The sequence below is a fragment of the Cottoperca gobio genome, unplaced genomic scaffold (assembly GCF_900634415.1).
Source record: "Cottoperca gobio unplaced genomic scaffold, fCotGob3.1 fCotGob3_172arrow_ctg1, whole genome shotgun sequence".
In the NCBI taxonomy this organism is placed as follows: domain Eukaryota; kingdom Metazoa; phylum Chordata; class Actinopteri; order Perciformes; family Bovichtidae; genus Cottoperca; species Cottoperca gobio.
In genome coordinates, this window is record NW_021166821.1 from 124,738 (window position 1) to 145,182 (window position 20,445).

Genomic DNA, 20,445 nt, shown 5'->3' on the forward strand with positions numbered 1-20,445 from the left:
ACTAATACTACACTGTTTAAAGTACAATACTAATACTACACTGTTAAGTACTATATACTACACTGTTAAAGTACTAATACAATACTACACTGTTAAGTACTAATACTACAACTACACTGTTAAAGTACTAATACTACACTGTTAAAGTACTAATACTACAACTACACTGTTAAAGTACTAATACTACACTGTTAAAATACTAATACTACACTGTTAAAATACAAGTACTAATACTACACTGTTAAAGTACTAATACTACACTGTTAAAGTACTAATACGACATGTTAACGTAAGTACTAATACTACACTGTTAAAGTATCTAATACTACACTGTTAAAGTACTATACTACACTGTTAAAGTACTAATACTACACTGTTAAAATACTAATCTACACTGTTAAATACAATACTACACTGTTAAAGTACTAATACTACACTGTTAAAGTACTAATACTACACTGTTAAATACTAATACTACACTGTTAAAGTACAATACTACATGTTAAAGTACTAATACTACACTGTTAAAGTACAAGTACTAATACTACACTGTTAAAGTACTAATACTACACTGTTAAAGTACTAATACTACAACTACAACTGTTAAAGTACTAATACTACACTGTTAAAATACAAGTACTAATACTACACTGTTAAAGTACTACTACTACAGGTTAAAGTACTAATACTACACTGTTAAAATACTAATACTACACTGTTAAAATACAAGTACTAATACTACACTGTGAAGTACTAATACTACACTGTTAAAGTACTAATACTACACTGTTAAATACTAATACTACACTGGTAAAGTACTAATACTACACTGTTAAAGTACTAATACTACACTGTTAAAGTACAAGTACTAATACTACAATGTTAAAGTACTAATACTACACTGTTAAAGTACTACAACTACACTGTTTAAAGTACTAATACTACACTGTTAAAGTACTAATACTACACTGTTATAAAGTACTAATACGAACAGAACTACACTGTTAAAGTACTAATACTACACTGTATAAAATACTAATACACACTGTTAAATACAGTACTAATACTACACTGTTAAAGTACTAATACTACACGTTAAAGTACTAATACTACACTGTTAAAGTACAAGTACTAATACTACACTGTTAAAGTACTAATACTACACTGTTAAAGTACTAATACTACACTGTTAAAGTACTAATACTACAACTACACTGTTAAAGTACTAATACTACACTGTTAAAGTACTAATACTACACTGTTAAAGTACTAATACTACACTGTTAAAGTACTAATACTACACTGTTAAAATACTAATACTACACTGTTAAAGTACTAATACTACACTGTTAAAGTACAAGTACTAATACTACACTGTTAAAGTACTAATACTACACTGTTAAAGTACAAGTACTAATACTACAATGTTAAAGTACTAATACTACACTGTTAAAGTACTACAACTACACTGTTAAAGTACTAATACTACACTGTTAAAGTACTAATACTACAACTACACTGTTAAAGTACTAATACTACACTGTTAAAGTACTAATACTACAACTACACTGTTAAAGTACTAATACTACACTGTTAAAATACTAATACTACACTGTTAAAATACAAGTACTAATACTACACTGTTAAAGTACTAATACTACACTGTTAAAGTACTAATACTACACTGTTAAAATACTAATACTACACTGTTAAAGTACTAATACTACACTGTTAAAGTTCTAATACTACACTGTTAAAATACTAATACTACACTGTTAAAGTACTAATACTACACTGTTAAAATACAAGTACTAATACTACACTGTTAAAGTACTAATACTAAACTGTTAAAGTACTAATACTACACTGTTAAAGTAAGTACAAGTACTAATACTACACTGTTAAATTACTAATACTACACTGTTAAAGTACTACAACTACACTGTTAAAGTAAGTACAAGTACTAATACTACACTGTTAAAATAAGTACAAGTACTAATACTACACTGTTAAAGTAAGTAAAGTATGTGAGTTTAATCAGGGAAATGTACTTAAAGTATGAAAAGTACAGTGTAAAGGAGTATCTTCACAACATTAGTACTAAAGTAAAGAACCTGAATACTTCTGCTCGTTGGTCATTGACCCCAACAACAACAACAACAACAACAACAAGCCAGACAACAAAACACTTCTCATCCACAATGAAGTATTTCTGAAGTATTTCTGAAGTATTTCTCAGAGCAGTTTCAGTGTTGATGCAATTTAAACATTTTTGGAGCTGTTGGAATGTGGATTATTTATAATGCTAACAGTTCCTGCTACCAGTTGTTATGCTAAGCTACGCTAAACATGGGAGATCAATCTTCTGAAGTCTGAATATAACATGAAGCTCTTCTCCTGATCCCAGTTTGTGTTTGCGAGGCAGACACCCTCCCCATGTTTCAGAGTAGATAAAGCTTATAGTTAGGGCTGGCTCAGGTTTACCTTGGACCAGCCCCTCTTACACCGAGCTCCTCTCTATCTGTCCCATGAATAGTCTTCTTAGCGTTGTTATTGCTTTTATTACTCATATTTTAAAGTTGTTATTATTGTTTATGTGACACTGGAAGCTTTTTGACGTCTTCCTGGTTCCATCTTTTTCATACATGATCACATCCTCTCATTGTGTTGTAATTGCTTTACGCTACACACGACATCTGTTGCACGTCTGTGCGTCCGGAGAGGACCCCCGAGGCGTCTTTAATGGACGCTGTTAATTGGGGGTTTTTGGGGAGTTTCTCCTTGGCAGCTGCGGGGTCTAAGGCCAGAGGAGAATCACTAATATTAGGCTGTAAATAACATTTGATTGATTAATTGATTCCCCAAGATGTGTGACTGTTGCTTTAAGGCCTGCCTGTGTTATCACAGTCGATGGAGGAGGTGCAGATCTCCTCTCTCTCTCTCTCTCTCTCTCTTTTCTTCTGGCCTCGCCGAGTGTGACGACTTTCAATATCAGTGTATTTGGTTTGAGGCCAACGAGCAAATATTGACAAAGTGGATCTGAATGAAAGACGCTTCGTTTCTGCAGCGCTGCGTCTGAGATGAGTTTTCCTCTCCGGCTCGTCGGAGGAGGAGGATGTTTTTCGACGGCGGCTGCAGGGGCCCGCCATCAACACCATTTTATTTCATTTATTCCGCCTCTACGATCGTCCCAATGGCCGCTGCTGCCATCCACTCCACTGCTGCACAAACCACTTCCTGTACACAGGTGTGTTCTCTGACAGCGAAGCCACAAAGTGACCCTAACTTCTGCACAAAGTAGTCCCCTCTCCGACTCAATCATTCACTGCGTACAGATCACGCCGCCCTTAACAAGTGCCCGACAGCCCCCCCGACTCTTTTTCTGCACCATTATTGCTCATCCGCAATAACTTCAAATTAGATCTGCAAGTCAATACGAGAAGTCAATATTTAATTTGCTCGTAGCAGGAGGTGAGACAGTCAGAGACACGGTGGATCTCAGCCTCGTGAAGACGCCGTCCTTCATGGGACGACGGCGGGAGGACGCTTGGCGTGGAGGACAGGAAACTGGACCGTGTGATTCTGTTTGTTATAAGATGTCTGCTGATGTTCTATCTTTGTCATCAGATACTTATTCTCTTCACGTGTATTTGAGACAATTTTGCTTTTGCTTCCATCTTATTTGTAAAGATATTTACATTTTGTATTTAATTGTTTTTTTGATACAGTTTGATGTTAAATTGCATTTATTGTTATTGTGTGGAGAAAAAGGTCAGTAAAGGTGAGCACTACCTGTATCCACACTAACATCTCCAGCTGTAGTAGATGTGTTGATGTGGTTGAGGTCAGTAAAGGTCAGGAAAGGTGAGCACTACCTGTATCCACACTAACATCTCCAGCTGTAGTAGATGTGTTGATGTGGTTGAGGTCAGTAAAGGTCAGTAAAGGTGAGCACTACCTGTATCCACACTAACATCTCCAGCTGTAGTAGATGTGTTGATGTGGTTGAGGTCAGTAAAGGTCAGGAAAGGTGAGCACTACCTGTATCCACACTAACATCTCCAGCTGTAGTAGATGTGTTGATGTGGTTGAGGTCAGTAAAGGTCAGGAAAGGTGAGCACTACCTGTATCCACACTAACATCTCCAGCTGTAGTAGATGTGTGTATCTCCGTGACGTCTGAACATCTCCGTGATGCTAAAGGAACTCGTCCTCAGAGCTGTAACGTCTCAGCTGAAGGTCAGGAGCAGCGCTCACTGTTCTGAGAGCAGAGAGACGCTGCCTGCCTCCCTGGACGCCGGCGGGTGTTAAACAGCGCAGAACCTCCGCACGTCTCCGGAGGATCCGTTAACAGCTTCACTCTGTCGTGTTATGATGTTCAGGATTGATCTGCCTCCTCGGCTGAGTCTAATTATGCCTCTGGGAGGTAACGGAGGAAGGTGTTGCACATTACTGGGCAGGAGGAGGACCGGGCAGCCACAAGAGCAGAGAAACACACACGTGTGTTAACCAGGCCGAGTGTCCACGTCCACACCCGGGAGGTTTGCTCTCTTCTTCTGCAAAACCTCCAGACACACGCCAGAGAAGAGCGTTTAATATGCGTTCAGAGAATAAAGTGTGGATAAATAACGTTGAACTTCTGGGAATAAATCTAATTACTAACGCTAGCGCCGATACTTAAACTTTGACTTTAGAATAAAGTGGAGATACTAATATAAGAATAAAGTCCAGATGTTAGTCAGTAAAGGGAAATATAAAGTGTGTTTCCCTGATGTCGAACTCTTTAAGGTTAAAGCTGCCGGACATGTAATGTGAGAATTCACCAGGTTTGTGTTCACACGTCCGTAACGTGTGTTTGTCGTGTGGAGCAGAAACACACGAAGCTGCAACTGGTTGTGTTGCAACATGACAACATCCTGGAGTTTAAACCTTCACGTCTCCTCTTCACCACGGACAGTGAAGCACGTCAGACTCAAGCAGCTGTTTAATGAGCTCCTCTGTTAAACTGATAAAACACTTCACAACTCCACTGTCGTGCTGAAAGCTTTGGACAAACTGAGTTCTGAGGGGAGAAGAAATGCAAATCCAGCGTTTACAAGGTAAACCTGTAAAACAAACGCAGCCTCAATTACACACGCCGATGCCTTGCAACAATTATCCACCATCACAGAGCGCAAAGTTCATTTTAATTAGTTTTCTTCTCGCGCAGCTCGTGTGCGCGGGGAAAGCTGCCACAAAACAAAGCGGGAGAAATCGACTTGGGCTCCGTAATGAATCGCAGCTCTGAAATTAAACTGACGTGTAATGAATCTTTTTGTCTCCGCAGCCAAAGAAAACCATTTACATTCTTCAGGCGCTTTCCTGCAGTCCGCATCGCTTACTGTCCACTTCACAGATGAACTGCGGACTTCATGATGCCGACACAAAGGGAACTGCAACCGCAAAGATCAGCGTCTGCAGCCATCTTTAAAAGGTCCAACTGCACCTTCACTGCGCTCAACAAACTCAACTCTTCTGTCAGAGATACAAACAACTCAAAGATAGATATTATATATATATATTAATAATATATATATATATAATATATATCACATTTATATATATATAGATTTAGATGTATATATATATATCTAATATATAATATATATAATATTATATATATATAGATATTATATAGATATATTAGATATAATATAGGATATATAGATATATACAACATTTATATAGATATATGATATAGAGATATTATATATATATCTATATAGATATATAATATATATATATACATTATATATATATATATATATATATATATATATATATATATATCTATATATATATATATATATATATATATATAAATATCTATATATATATAAATATTTATATATATATATATATATATATATAAATATTTATATATAGAAAAAAATACATATATATTTGTATATATATATATATAAACATTTTTTCATTGCTTTTCTCTAATATCTCCAATATTTCCCAAAACACTTCAGAAAAACTCTGAATCAGTGTGTCAGAACTTTCTTCTTCTTTTACTGCATGAAGCTGATAATTACACTTTTACTGAGTACTGAAGACGATGATATCGCCTCATGTTGTGTAACGAGGCCGATGTGAAGCAGGAAGAAGGATTTTCAAACTAAAGGTTTACGGTGCAGTAGTGGAACACAGTAAACACACCCAGCTGCTCACCTGTCCGTTCTGAAGTTCATTGAGACCTTTGCACAACGTCTGATTCTGCAAAGAGAAAGAACAAAGTCAATAAAACAGCAAACATCAGGCTGAAGCTGAAAGTTATAAATGTTGAACACGAGTATTTATACTTTAAACTGCATCGTGTGATTCTACTGAAGCAGGTCGATCCAAGATGGTGGAAAACTTCTCCAAATAACAACAACAACCTGAAACATCACCTGATTATATATATATAATATAATTTAATAATATATTAATAATACATTTATATATATAATAATATAATAATAATACATTTATATATATAATATAATTTAATAATATATTAATAATATATTTTTATATATAATATAATATAATAATATAGTAATAATACATTTATATATATAATATAATAATAATACATTTATATATATAATATAATATAATAATAATAATACATTTATATATATATAATATAATAATAATAATAATAATAATAATACATTTATATATAATATAATAATAATACATATATATAATATAATATAATAATAATAATAATAATAATAATAATAATAATAATAATAATACATATATATATAATATAATATATTAATAATAATACATTTATATAATATAATATAGTAATAATACATTTATATATATAATATAATAATAATAATAATACATTTATATATATAATATAATAATATAGTAATAATACCGCTGCCTAAAAATACCTTTAAAAAAGTCCTGAATTCAAAACATCACTACAAGTACAAAAGTATTATCAGCTAAATGTAGTAAAAGTATTCGTTATGCAGAACGGTTTGAAATGATAGTTTAACATATTATTCTCTACGAGGAGTATTAATCTGAATATTATCTGTTACTCAGAGATCCTGTGTTTTTTGTATATTTATGTTTCTTGTACATATTCTTTATCTTATAATGTTTACATTATTATTCACTAAAGCAGATGAAAAGCTTCCTGGTGATGAACTGAATTCTGATTCTGATTAAAAGAGTTATTAAATGATTCCTTATCATAATCATATCATCATATTAACGTGAAGATCTTTGTTTTAAACTAAACATTAAAACACTTTCTGACACTTTATGGAGCAAAGTGGAGAAACTGTGACTTTATTATTTATCATCATCAGCAGCTGATTTTCATCTGCAAACTTTCCTCCTGTCTGATCCCTCCCTGCTGCAGTGAGCCCCCTCCCCCCCCCCCCCCGCACTCTAACATACTAACACACATTAACACACACCAACACACACCAGTGAACCTGTGGAGGCCGACACGCCGCCGCGCACACAGCAGGACGCCCAAGATCTGCGTCTATTTGTCATCTGTAATCTAACGGACACACGTGGAGACGTCTGGGGAGCGGAGCGGAGAAACGCTTTCTATTTTATTTCCCTGCAGCAGGATGTTGCAGAGCGAGCGGAGTGACAGATAAATGCAGCCGGATTCATTCGGTATGCATTACTTTTCTCACTGGGGAAATTTATAAGCAGAGTGCTGATAGTTTCCAAATCAGCGGCGCCCGGGAGCTGAGCGGCGTGGCGTCACAGAGCGGGAGATTACTGCAGCGTTTTACAACGTCGACACTGTTTGACGTTCTACTATCACTGCTCCTCCTGCAGGAAGTTCCTCAGAGTCAGTGCTGCTGCAGAGGATTATATATTATATATATAATATACACTGATCAGCCTCAGCACAGAGGAGGAGTCACACCTGGAGGAGGAGTCACACCTGGAGGAGGAGTCACACCTGGAGGAGGACTCACCTGGAGGAGGACTCACCTGGAGGAGGACTCACACCTGGAGGAGGAGTACTCACACCTGGAGGAGGAGTCACACCTGGAGGAGGACTCACCTGGAGGAGGACTCACACCTGGAGGAGGACTCACCTGGAGGAGGACTCACACCTGGAGGAGGAGTCACACCTGGAGGAGGAGTCACACCTGGAGGAGGACTCACACCTGGAGGAGGAGTCACACCTGGAGGAGGACTCACACCTGGAGGAGGAGTCACACCTGGAGGAGGACTCACACCTGGAGGAGGACTCACACCTGGAGGAGGACTCACACCTGGAGGAGGAGTACTCACACCTGGAGGAGGAGTCACACCTGGAGGAGGAGTCACACCTGGAGGAGGAGTCACACCTGGAGGAGGACTCACACCTGGAGGAGGAGTCACACCTGGAGGAGGACTCACACCTGGAGGAGGAGTCACACCTGGAGGAGGACTCACACCTGGAGGAGGACTCACACCTGGAGGAGGAGTCACACCTGGAGGAGGAGTCACACCTGGAGGAGGACTCACACCTGGAGGAGGAGTCACACCTGGAGGAGGAGTCACACCTGGAGGAGGACTCACACCTGGAGGAGGACTCACACCTGGAGGAGGAGTCACACCTGGAGGAGGAGTCACACCTGGAGGAGGACTCACACCTGGAGGAGGACTCACACCTGGAGGAGGACTCACACCTGGAGGAGGACTCACACCTGGACCTCCACACAGGAAACATTCAGTTATATTGATATCCACAGTTTCTGTGTTTCAAAGCACAAAATAAAACTCCAACTGAAACTGCGCACGCTACTCCAACTTTAAGGAAAGTATTTATTACATATCCTTGATATCAAAGTCACTCGTTAGTTGTTAATGAAATACAAATGAGGAAGTGCATTGAGGCTTCCTATTGGCTCTGCAGTTCAAAATAGAAATATCAGCCAATCTAGTTCAACTGCACTTATATAACCTGAGCAATACTACAGGAAGTAATATTCATGTTCTTACAGGTTTATTGTTACATATTGTAGAACCACGTGGCATATAAATATATATTTATTATTTGATTGTAAAATGGAGCAACTGATCCAGAGAGATAAAGTATTTCTGGCTGTAAATGTCCAAAACACAGCTGTGTTTGTTTTCAGCCAGTGAACAAACACGTTAATATGACCGCTGCAGCACAAACCAGCTGTTTCACTCTTAACGAGCTGTTTCACTCTTAACGAGCTGTTTCACTCTTAACGAGCTGTTTCACTCTCAACCAGCTGTTTCACTCTCAACGAGCTGTTTCACTCTCAACCAGCTGTTTCACTCTCAACGAGCTGTTTCACTCTCAACCAGCTGTTTCACACTTAACGAGCTGTTTCACTCTTAACGAGCTGTTTCACTCTCAACGAGCTGTTTCACTCTCAACCAGCTGTTTCACTCTCAACCAGCTGTTTCACACTTAACGAGCTGTTTCACTCTTAACGAGCTGTTTCACTCTTAACGAGCTGTTTCACTCTCAACCAGCTGTTTCACTCTCAACCAGCTGTTTCACTCTTAACGAGCTGTTTCACTCTCAACGAGCTGTTTCACTCTCAACGAGCTGTTTCACACTCAACGAGCTGTTTCACTCTTAACGAGCTGTTTCACACTCAACGAGCTGTTTCACTCTCAACGAGCTGTTTCTCTCTTAACCAGCTGTTTCACTCTTAACCAGCTGTTTCACTCTCAACGAGCTGTTTCACTCTCAACGAGCTGTTTCACTCTCAACGAGCTGTTTCACTCTCAACCAGCTGTTTCATTCTCAACGAGCTGTTTCACTCTCAACGAGCTGTTTCACACTTAACGAGCTGTTTCACTCTCAACGAGCTGTTTCACTCTCAACGAGCTGTTTCACTCTTAACCAGCTGTTTCACTCTTAACCAGCTGTTTCACTCTTAACGAGCTGTTTCACTCTTAACGAGCTGTTTCACTCTCAACCAGCTGTTTCACTCTCAACGAGCTGTTTCACTCTCAACCAGCTGTTTCACTCTCAACCAGCTGTTTCACTCTCAACGAGCTGTTTCACTCTCAACCAGCTGTTTCACACTTAACGAGCTGTTTCACTCTTAACGAGCTGTTTCACTCTCAACGAGCTGTTTCACTCTCAACCAGCTGTTTCACTCTCAACCAGCTGTTTCACACTTAACGAGCTGTTTCACTCTTAACGAGCTGTTTCACTCTTAACGAGCTGTTTCACTCTCAACCAGCTGTTTCACTCTCAACCAGCTGTTTCACTCTTAACGAGCTGTTTCACTCTCAACGAGCTGTTTCACTCTCAACGAGCTGTTTCACACTCAACGAGCTGTTTCACTCTTAACGAGCTGTTTCACACTCAACGAGCTGTTTCACTCTCAACGAGCTGTTTCACTCTTAACCAGCTGTTTCACTCTTAACCAGCTGTTTCACTCTCAACGAGCTGTTTCACTCTCAACGAGCTGTTTCACTCTCAACGAGCTGTTTCACTCTCAACCAGCTGTTTCATTCTCAACGAGCTGTTTCACTCTCAACGAGCTGTTTCACACTTAACGAGCTGTTTCACTCTCAACGAGCTGTTTCACTCTCAACGAGCTGTTTCACTCTTAACCAGCTGTTTCACTCTTAACCAGCTGTTTCACTCTTAACGAGCTGTTTCACACTTAACGAGCTGTTTCACTCTCAACCAGCTGTTTCACTCTTAACGAGCTGTTTCACTCTCAACGAGCTGTTTCACTCTTAACGAGCTGTTTCACTCTTAACGAGCTGTTTCACACTTAACGAGCTGTTTCACTCTTAACCAGCTGTTTCACTCTCAACGAGCTGTTTCACTCTCAACCAGCTGTTTCACTCTTAACGAGCTGTTTCACTCTCAACCAGCTGTTTCACTCTTAACGAGCTGTTTCACTCTTAACGAGCTGTTTCACTCTTAACCAGCTGTTTCACTCTCAACGAGCTGTTTCACTCTTAACGAGCTGTTTCACTCTTAACCAGCTGTTTCACTCTCAACGAGCTGTTTCACTCTCAACCAGCTGTTTCACACTTAACGAGCTGTTTCACTCTCAACCAGCTGTTTCATTCTCAACGAGCTGTTTCACTCTCAACCAGCTGTTTCACTCTTAACGAGCTGTTTCACTCTCAACCAGCTGTTTCTGTTTCACTCTCAACGAGATGTTTCACTCTTAACGAGCTGTTTCACTCTTAACCAGCTGTTTCACTCTTAACGAGCTGTTTCACTCTCAACCAGCTGTTTCACTCTTAACGAGCTGTTTCTGAGAAACAATAGAATATATAGAATATATTAAATATATAGAATATATAGAATATATTAAATATATAGAATATATAGAATATATTAATAGTATAGAATATATTAACTATATAGAATATATAGAATATAGTGAATTATAAGAATATATAGAATATATAAATATATAGAATATATAGAATATAGTGAATATATAGAATATATTAAATATATCGAATATATTAACATCTAGAATATATAGAATATAGTGAATATATAGAATATATAGAATATATTTAAATATATAGAATATTATAGAATATATTAAATATATAGAATATATTAGAATATAGTGAATATATAGAATATAGTTAAATATATAGAATATAGTGAATCTTATAGCATATATTAAATATATAGAACTAATAGAATATAGTAAATATATAGAATTATATAGAATATAGTGAATATATAGAATATAGTGAATATATAGAATATATAGAATATAGTTGATAAGAATATATAGAATAGTACATATAGAATATAGTAATATATAGAATAATCAGAATATATAGAATAGTGAATAGTAATATAGAATATATATAATATATAGGAATATAGTGAATATAAGAATATATATAATAGAAATATAGAATATAGTGAATATATAGAATATAAAATAATATAGAATATATAGATATAGTGAATATATTAGAATATAGTTGAATATATAGAAATATAGTAATATATTAGATATCGCCTCTCTCGCCTCTCGTGCCTCTCTCGCCTCTCGTCCCTCTCCTCGCCTCTCTCGCCTCTCGTGACCTCTCTCTCCTCTGTGCCATCTCTCGCCTCTCTGCCTCTCTCGCCTCTCGTCCCTCTCTCGCCTCTCGTGCATCTCTCGTCTCTCGTGCCTCTCTCGCCTCTGTCTCTCTCGCCTCTATGCCTCTCTCGCTCTCTTCACTTCTACGCCTCTCGTGCCTCTCTGCCTCTCGTTACCTCTCTCTCCTATATTCCTCTCTAGCCTCTCTTTGATTCTTCTCGTGCCTCTCTGTCTTCATCTCTCGTCTCTGCCTCTCGTCACTCTCTCGCTCTCTTGCCTCTCTAGCCTCTCAGTCTCTCTGCTCTTCGCCTCTCTGTCACTCTCTCTCCCTCGTCCCTCTCTCGCCTCTCTCTCCTCTCGTTCCTCTCTTCCCTATCTCGACCTCTACTCTCCTCTCGTGCATCTCGTCCTTCGCCTCTCTCGCCTCTCGTGCCTATAGTAGAATATATAGAATATAGTAAATATATAGAATATAGTAAAAATATATAGAATATAGAGAATATAGTGAATATAGTAAATATATAGAATATATAGAATATAGTGAATATAGTAATATATAGAATATATAGAATATAGTGAATATAGTAAATATATAGAATATAGTAAATATATAGAATATATAGAATATAGTGAATATAGTAAATATATAGAATATATAGATATAGTGAATATATAGAATATAGTAAATATATAGAATATAGTAAATATATAGAATATAGTAAATATATAGAAATATAGAATATAGTGAATATATAGACTATATTAAATATATAGAATATAGTGAATATATAGAATATATTAAATATATAGAATATATAGAATATAGTAAATATATAGAATATAGTGAATATATAGAATATATAGAATATAGTAAATATATAGAATATAGTGAATATATAGAATATATAGAATATAGTGACTATATAGAATATAGTAAATATATCGAATATAGTAAATATATAGAATATAGTAAATATATAGAATATATAGAATATAGTAATATATAGAATATAGTAAATATAGAATATAGTAAATATATAGAATATATAGAATATAGTGAATATAGTGAATATATAGAATTAGTAAATATAGAAATAGAATATAGTAAATATATAGTAAATATAGAATTAGTAAATAATAGAATATAGTGAATATATAGAACACAGGTTATAAAAGCTGACGAGGCAGAAGATGAGTTTTCTGCATGTTTGTATTTCAGGATGAAGGACAAACACAAACATGTGTTTTGAGATAATAATCAGCCGCTCAGAGGAAAGAGGACGGACTGAATGTTTCCCCACAACATAATCTTCCCACTTCCCCTGAATGCAACAAAATAAAAACAGTCCCCCCCCCCCCCCTCCCACATATATTTACAGCCAGAGCATCTGTTCGAAATGCAAACAAACACAGCCGGCTTTTGCTTTCTTGTTAGCATTTGGACGGGGAGGCATTAGTGCTGTTTGGCTAACTCTGACGGGCTTCATCTCTCAGAGCTGCGAGCGCCGAGCCTCGTGGGGAAACGGCGGCCACCTGCCCGGCCGCCAACATCTCCTCCGTCCGATGCGTCCCTAATATAACAGCCGCCAAATGTCTTTGTTGGTTTAATCAACAGGAGGCAGCTGCCACGAGAGGAGAACAACTTTTCAAGGTGAACACGTTTGAAGGTCACGCGCAAAGAAAACCAAAGAAGATCCAACATGGCCGAACACAGAAATATAAACTGAGTCACCTTAAAAGGGTTTAACCGAGATTATAACTTTGTGTTGATCCTCTGCTCGAGTAAACTCATCTTTTTAAGAATGTGTGATGTGTTGATGGTGTTCCTCCTCTGGGACCATGAACGTCTTTAGTTAAAGTACAACAGAAGTCATGCATTAAGGTTCCTCCTCTGGGACCATGAACGTCTTTAGTTTAAAGTATAACAGAAGTCATTCATTAAGGTTCCTCCTCTGGGACCATGAACGTCTTTAGTTTAAAGTATAACAGAAGTCATTCATTAAGGTTCCTCCTCTGGGACCATGAACGTCTTTAGTTTAAAGTATAACAGAAGTCATTCATTAAGGTTCCTCCTCAGGGACCATGAACGTCTTTAGTTTAAAGTATAACAGAAGTCATTCATTAAGGTTCCTCCTCTGGGACCATGAACGTCTTTAGTTTAAAGTATAACAGAAGTCATTCATTAAGGTTCCTCCTCTGGGACCATGAACGTCTTTAGTTTAAAGTATAACAGAAGTCATTCATTAAGGTTCCTCCTCAGGGACCATGAACGTCTTTAGTTTAAAGTATAACAGAAGTCATTCATTAAGGTTCCTCCTCTGGGACCATGAACGTCTTTAGTTTAAAGTATAACAGAAGTCATTCATTAAGGTTCCTCCTCTGGGACCATGAACGAGTCCGGTTTATGGCGATCTGACCTTTATATCTTCATTTCCTGTGTGGGTAAATAGCATCTTGAATGCAAGGAAAGTAAATAATTCAGATGAATCCTCTGGGGAACATGAAAGTGAACCGTTTAAAAACATTCAGCAACAACTATTTACATAAACACATGTAGTTCATTATCTTCCTTTCTCAGATGTTCAGCAAATGAATTTAATCTAAGTTTTCACACGGATTGTTTTCCAGATGAACGTGTCTCGGTGAGTTGGGATGAAAAGCTCCAGTGGTGACGTATTTCTTTTCTCAAAATGTTTATTGTTTTGGCCGGGGAGGAATGATATTCTTTGCCAGTCGACAGTTTTATGTTTGTTTACGTCCTGAATTTAGGACACGGTCTGGTCTGTGGGGAGAAACCAATCACAGGGAGCTGGAGGTGAGGCAGCAGGAGGAGGAGGTGGAGGCCCGCAGGAGGAGGAGGACGGGTCCCCGGTGTGAGGCTGAAACATGCGCCGACATGCCAGTGTTCAATTAGAGGTGTGTCCCTCACATGTTCGCAGCTCCAGCAGGAGAAACAGCCACTTAGTTACAGTGGAAATGAGGCTGCAGCAGCATTTGGGACGCCTGTGGAGACTGTTTCTACATGTTAATTAAAGGAAGCTCAGCTGCTGTTCTGTCAGTTTTCACAGAAGAAAATACATTTATTTCCAGCAGTGTTGGTTTTTGACCGAGCAGGATTCTCCAACAGCAGCTGCTTCAAGTTCTGGTTCCACTTTCTCCGAAGACGCCCGTTTGATAAGCTGCAACTATTAATTAATGGTTGATAAATAACGTACTAATGCTTTACAGATGGGCGGGCGGACAGTAACAACAACTGTTTCTGCAGAGTAGGAAGATTTAAGACGTTTTTATTGCCACTCTGACTGAAATTTAAGAACAGTTTTACGTGCAATTATTCCGCTTTCCAGATCTGTGAGACGCTAACGTTAGAGGCATTTGGTAAATGATAAATAAAAGTAGATGTTACCAAATTATTTTGAGATTTTACAAAGACAGACAAAGTATTTATAAAAACCTACTTCCCATATCTTAGCATTTCAGACTTTTGAAAGACCGTTTAATAGGTCTTGTTTTTATATTACAGAATTGTTAAGACTTGTTAAGGATCCCTGAGTGAGGACTTCAGGCTCAGCTTCACCTGTTGGGTCTTAATTATCTTTTACATCTATTCTTACTACATACTACAGGTGTCGCTGGAGTTAAACACCAGCCAAAGACACTTTTACAACGTCTGGAGTTCCACAAGGCTCAGTGCTCGGGCCTCTTGTATTTGACATTTACATGCTTATTTCAGGGAAATATAATGTGTGTATCTGCCCCTTAATTCGGATCCGCTCCAAAAATGTAATGAGCTCTTCGTTGGCCACCACGTTTCATGAAAATCAGGCCGGGCTAGTGTTTCCGTAACACGACCTCGTCGACGGAGGAAACTATAAAATCTAGCAGCATTGATGCAGACGACGCCCACATTTACATACAGTCTGTAACGTAATGAACTGTACTAAAACCTTTCTGAGCTTCACACAACCAAACAAACACTAAATAAACTCATTGGGGGAAAGGATGCAAAGTATAAACTGAAGGCAGTTTATAGTGAAACACGAACAGTCTTTAATCTTCACTTAGTGTTTGTTTACGTCCATGTCTTTATTCTGTTCGTCTGCAGCTGATGCAAAGATTTGAACTCAAACGCGTCCAGAGTTTAAATTGCAGCCGCTCCCTCACAGCTTCAGCACCTTCAACTTTTCTGCGTCTTACAACACAAACAAGCTTTTATTGCCTTTTACTTGAGATGGCAGCTCTGCACATAAAGAGCCTGAACAAACATCTCATTACATATTTAATGCAGCAAGCAGCTCCTAAAGCGAAGGCCAGAACAACGTCTTGTGTTCATCAGTTTGAGCCTCTGCTCCTCTGATGTGATGTCTTCAGCATCTTGCATGACAAGCTGATCGTTGCAGTAATATTGAGCGATGCTGCTGGTCTCTAACGGGTCACTGTGGAGAAGATGATTGACTTTGTGCAGCTGCAGACGCGGCGAGGCCTCGGGGAGCTGCAGGCGACACGCACACTGTCGTTTTATCTCTGCTCTGAAAGCTACGGGCTCGTCTGGCTGTCGGCGCGCTCGCTCTGTCTCATGCAACAAATTGTCTTTTCATTAGACGCAGGTAAATGAAATAGTCTTTGGTCTCTGCTGCTGCACGTGTGAGGGGGAAGTCACAGAAACCATTACGGCGCTGACCAGCACTCTAACATGAAGCGTTCATGTTAATAATTCACTGTTTAGTGTCATCAAACCTCAAGCTCCCAACTCATGAAGTCATAAATCTCTTTGTGCTTCCAAAAATATATTTAAAAATCATTAAAGAGTACTTTCCCAGTCGTCTGATCCATCACATGAAGTAAAGTAAATGATATGCACATTACAGAGGAATATTAAATAAACACAGTCCTCTGCCATCTCGTGTTAATAATAATATTTATAAGAAATCTCCACTGTTTGGTTTATTTAAAATGATCCGTATAAATATTTGTCTCATTCAGTTTGTTTACCAGGCAGGAGGCTCGAGGCAATCGACGCTATTAAATTGCATTATGGGAAATGTAGTCTCCAGTGTTTTATTTCCGTCTCTCAACTTTATGGAAGAGTTGGTTATTTATACGGCACATTTAAAGACAACCTGAAACCTACAATATATAAAACATGTTCGTAGAAGTAGAATGACTGAGTCTAAAAAAACAATCTATTTAGATAAACAATTCATTCAAAGAAACGTCTTTAAATGTTTTCAGCAGCCTCAAATCTGCTGTTTTCTGTTTCATAATAAAAACACAAGACGTTCAACGACGTTCAACGACGTTTAAAGACTTTTAAAGACTTTTAAAGACTTTTAAAGACATTTAACAACTTTTAAAGACATTTAAAGACTTTTAAAGACATTTAAAGACTTTAAAAGACATTTAAAGACTTTTAAAGACATTTAAAGACATTTAAAGACTTTTAAAGACTTTTAAAGACTTTTAAAGACATTTAACAACTTTTAAAGACATTTAAAGACTTTTAAAGACATTTAAAGACTTTAAAAGACATTTAAAGACTTTTAAAGACATTTAAAGACATTTAAAGACTTTTAAAGACGTTTTAAGACGTTTAAAGACGTTTAAAGACATTTAAAGACGTTTAAAGACGTTTAAAGACATTTAAAGACTTTTAAAGACTTTTAAAGACATTTAAAGACTTTTAAAGACGTTTAAAGACGTTTAAAGACTTTTAAAGACGTTTGAAGACGTTTGAAGACGTTTGAAGACGTTTAAAGACGTTTAAAGACTTTTGAAGACGTTTGAAGACGTTTGAAGACGTTTAAAGACGTTTAAAGACTTTTAAAGATATTTAAAGACTTTTAAAGACTTTTAAAGACATTTAAAGACTTTAAAAGACGTTTAAAGACGTTTAAAGACGTTTAAAGACGTTTGAAGACGTTTGAAGACGTTTAAAGACGTTTAAAGACTTTTAAAGACGTTTGAAGACGTTTGAAGACGTTTAAAGACGTTTAAAGACTTTTAAAGATATTTAAAGACTTTTAAAGACTTTTAAAGACATTTAAAGACGTTTAAAGACGTTTGAAGACGTTTGAAGACGTTTGAAGACGTTTAAAGACATTTAAAGACTTTAAAAGACGTTTAAAGACGTTTAAAGACATTTAAAGACATTTAAAGACGTTTAAAGACATTTAAAGACTTTTAAAGACGTTTAAAGACTTTTAAAGACGTTTAAAGACGTTTGAAGACGTTTGAAGACGTTTAAAGACATTTAAAGACTTTAAAAGACGTTTAAAGACGTTTAAAGACATTTAAAGACATTTAAAGACGTTTAAAGACATTTAAAGACTTTTAAAGACGTTTAAAGACTTTTAAAGACGTTTAAAGACGTTTAAAGACGTTTAAAGACTTTTAAAGACGTTTAAAGACGTTTAAAGACGTTTAAAGACATTTAAAGACATTTAAAGACGTTTAAAGACTTTTAAAGACTTTTAAAGACGTTTAAAGACATTTAAAGACATTTAAAGACGTTTAAACACATTTAAAGACATTTAAAGACGTTTAAAGACTTTTAAAGACATTTAAAGACATTTAAAGACGTTTAAACACATTTAAACACATTTAAAGACATTTAAAGACTTTTAAAGACATTTAAAGACATTTAAAGACGTTTAAACACATTTAAAGACATTTAAAGACTTTTAAAGATGTTTAAAGACATTTAAAGACGTTTAAAGACTTTTAAAGACGTTTAAAGACGTTTAAAGACGTTTAAAGACATTTAAAGACTTTTAAAGACGTTTAAAGACGTTTAAAGACTTTTAAAGACGTTTAAAGACATTTAAAGACATTTAAAGACATTTAAAGACTTTTAAAGACGTTTAAAGACGTTTAAAGACTTTTAAAGACGTTTAAAGACGTTTAAAGACGTTTAAAGACTTTTAAAGACGTTTAAAGACGTTTAAAGACGTTTAAAGACTTTTAAAGACGTTTAAAGACGTTTAAAGACATTTAAAGACATTTAAAGATGTTTAAAGACTTTTAAAAACGTTTAAAGACTTTTAAAGAAGTTTAAAGACTTTTAAAGACTTTTAAAGACGTTTAAAGACTTTTAAAGACGTTTAAAGACTTTTAAAGACGTTTAAAGACGTTTAAAGACATTTAAAGACTTTTAAAGACGTTTAAAGACGTTTAAAGACTTTTAAAGACGTTTAAAGACATTTAAAGACATTTAAAGACATTTAAAGACTTTTAAAGACGTTTAAAGACGTTTAAAGACATTTAAAGACATTTAAAGACGTTTAAAGACATTTAAAGATGTTTAAAGACTTTTAAAAACGTTTAAAGTAATTTAAAGACGTTTAAAGACATTTAAAGACGTTTAAAGACATTTAAAGACATTTAAAGACTTTTAAAGACGTTTAAAGACATTTAAAGATGTTTAAAGACTTTTAAAAACGTTAAAGATGTTTAAAGACGTTTAAAGACATTTAAAGACTTTTAAAGACATTTAAAGACTTTTAAAGACGTTTAAAGACGTTTAAAGACTTTTAAAGACATTTAAAGACTTTTAAAGACATTTAAAGATGTTTAAAGACTTTTAAAAACGTTTAAAGATGTTTAAAGACTTTTAAAAACGTTTAAAGACATTTAAAGACTTTTAAAGACATTTAAAGATGTTTAAAGACTTTAAAGACGTTTAAAGACGTTTAAAGACTTTTAAAGACATTTAAAGACTTTTAAAGACATTTAAAGAAGTTTAAAGACTTTTAAAGACGTTTAAAGACATTTAAAGACTTTTAAAGACATTTAAAGACTTTTAAAGACATTTAAAGACTTTTAAAGACATTTAAAGATGTTTAAAGACTTTTAAAGACGTTTAAAGACATTTAAAGACTTTTAAAGACATTTAAAGACTTTTAAAGATGTTTAAAGACTTTTAAAAACGTTTAAAGTCATTTAAAGACGTTTAAAGACTTTTAAAAACGTTTAAAGTCATTTAAAGACGTTTAAAAACGTTTAAAGTCATTTAAAGACGTTTAAAGACTTTTAAAAACGTTTAAAGTCATTTAAAGACGTTTAAAAACGTTTAAAGTCATTTAAAGACGTTTAAAGACTTTTAAAGACATTTAAAGATGTTTAAAGACGTTTAAAGACATTTAAAGACGTTTAAAGACGTTTAAAGACTTCAGGAACTATGACGGACATTTCTCACTATTTTATAACTAAACCATTAATGTAGAGAATAATCTGCAGATTAATCCATAATGAAAATAATGGATAATGATTTAAAATTTAAACAGTAAACAGTTTTATGTCTTTATTTGGCAGCTGGTCGTAGAGACGTGATGTAGAAACTAAAGTATTTATAATAAACTGATTTAAAT

General features: G+C 35.8%; 1 long non-coding RNA gene across 1 annotated transcript in view; it reads right to left on the reverse strand.

Annotated features, from left to right (window-relative positions):
- Positions 1-6,203: 6,203 nt before the first annotated feature.
- LOC115004714 (uncharacterized) overlaps positions 6,204-20,445 on the reverse strand; it is a 73,131-nt gene continuing 58,889 nt past the window's right edge. The window contains exon 3 of the long non-coding RNA XR_003831875.1: positions 6,204-6,260. This is a non-coding gene — a long non-coding RNA (uncharacterized LOC115004714). The remainder of the gene's footprint in view (positions 6,261-20,445) is intronic.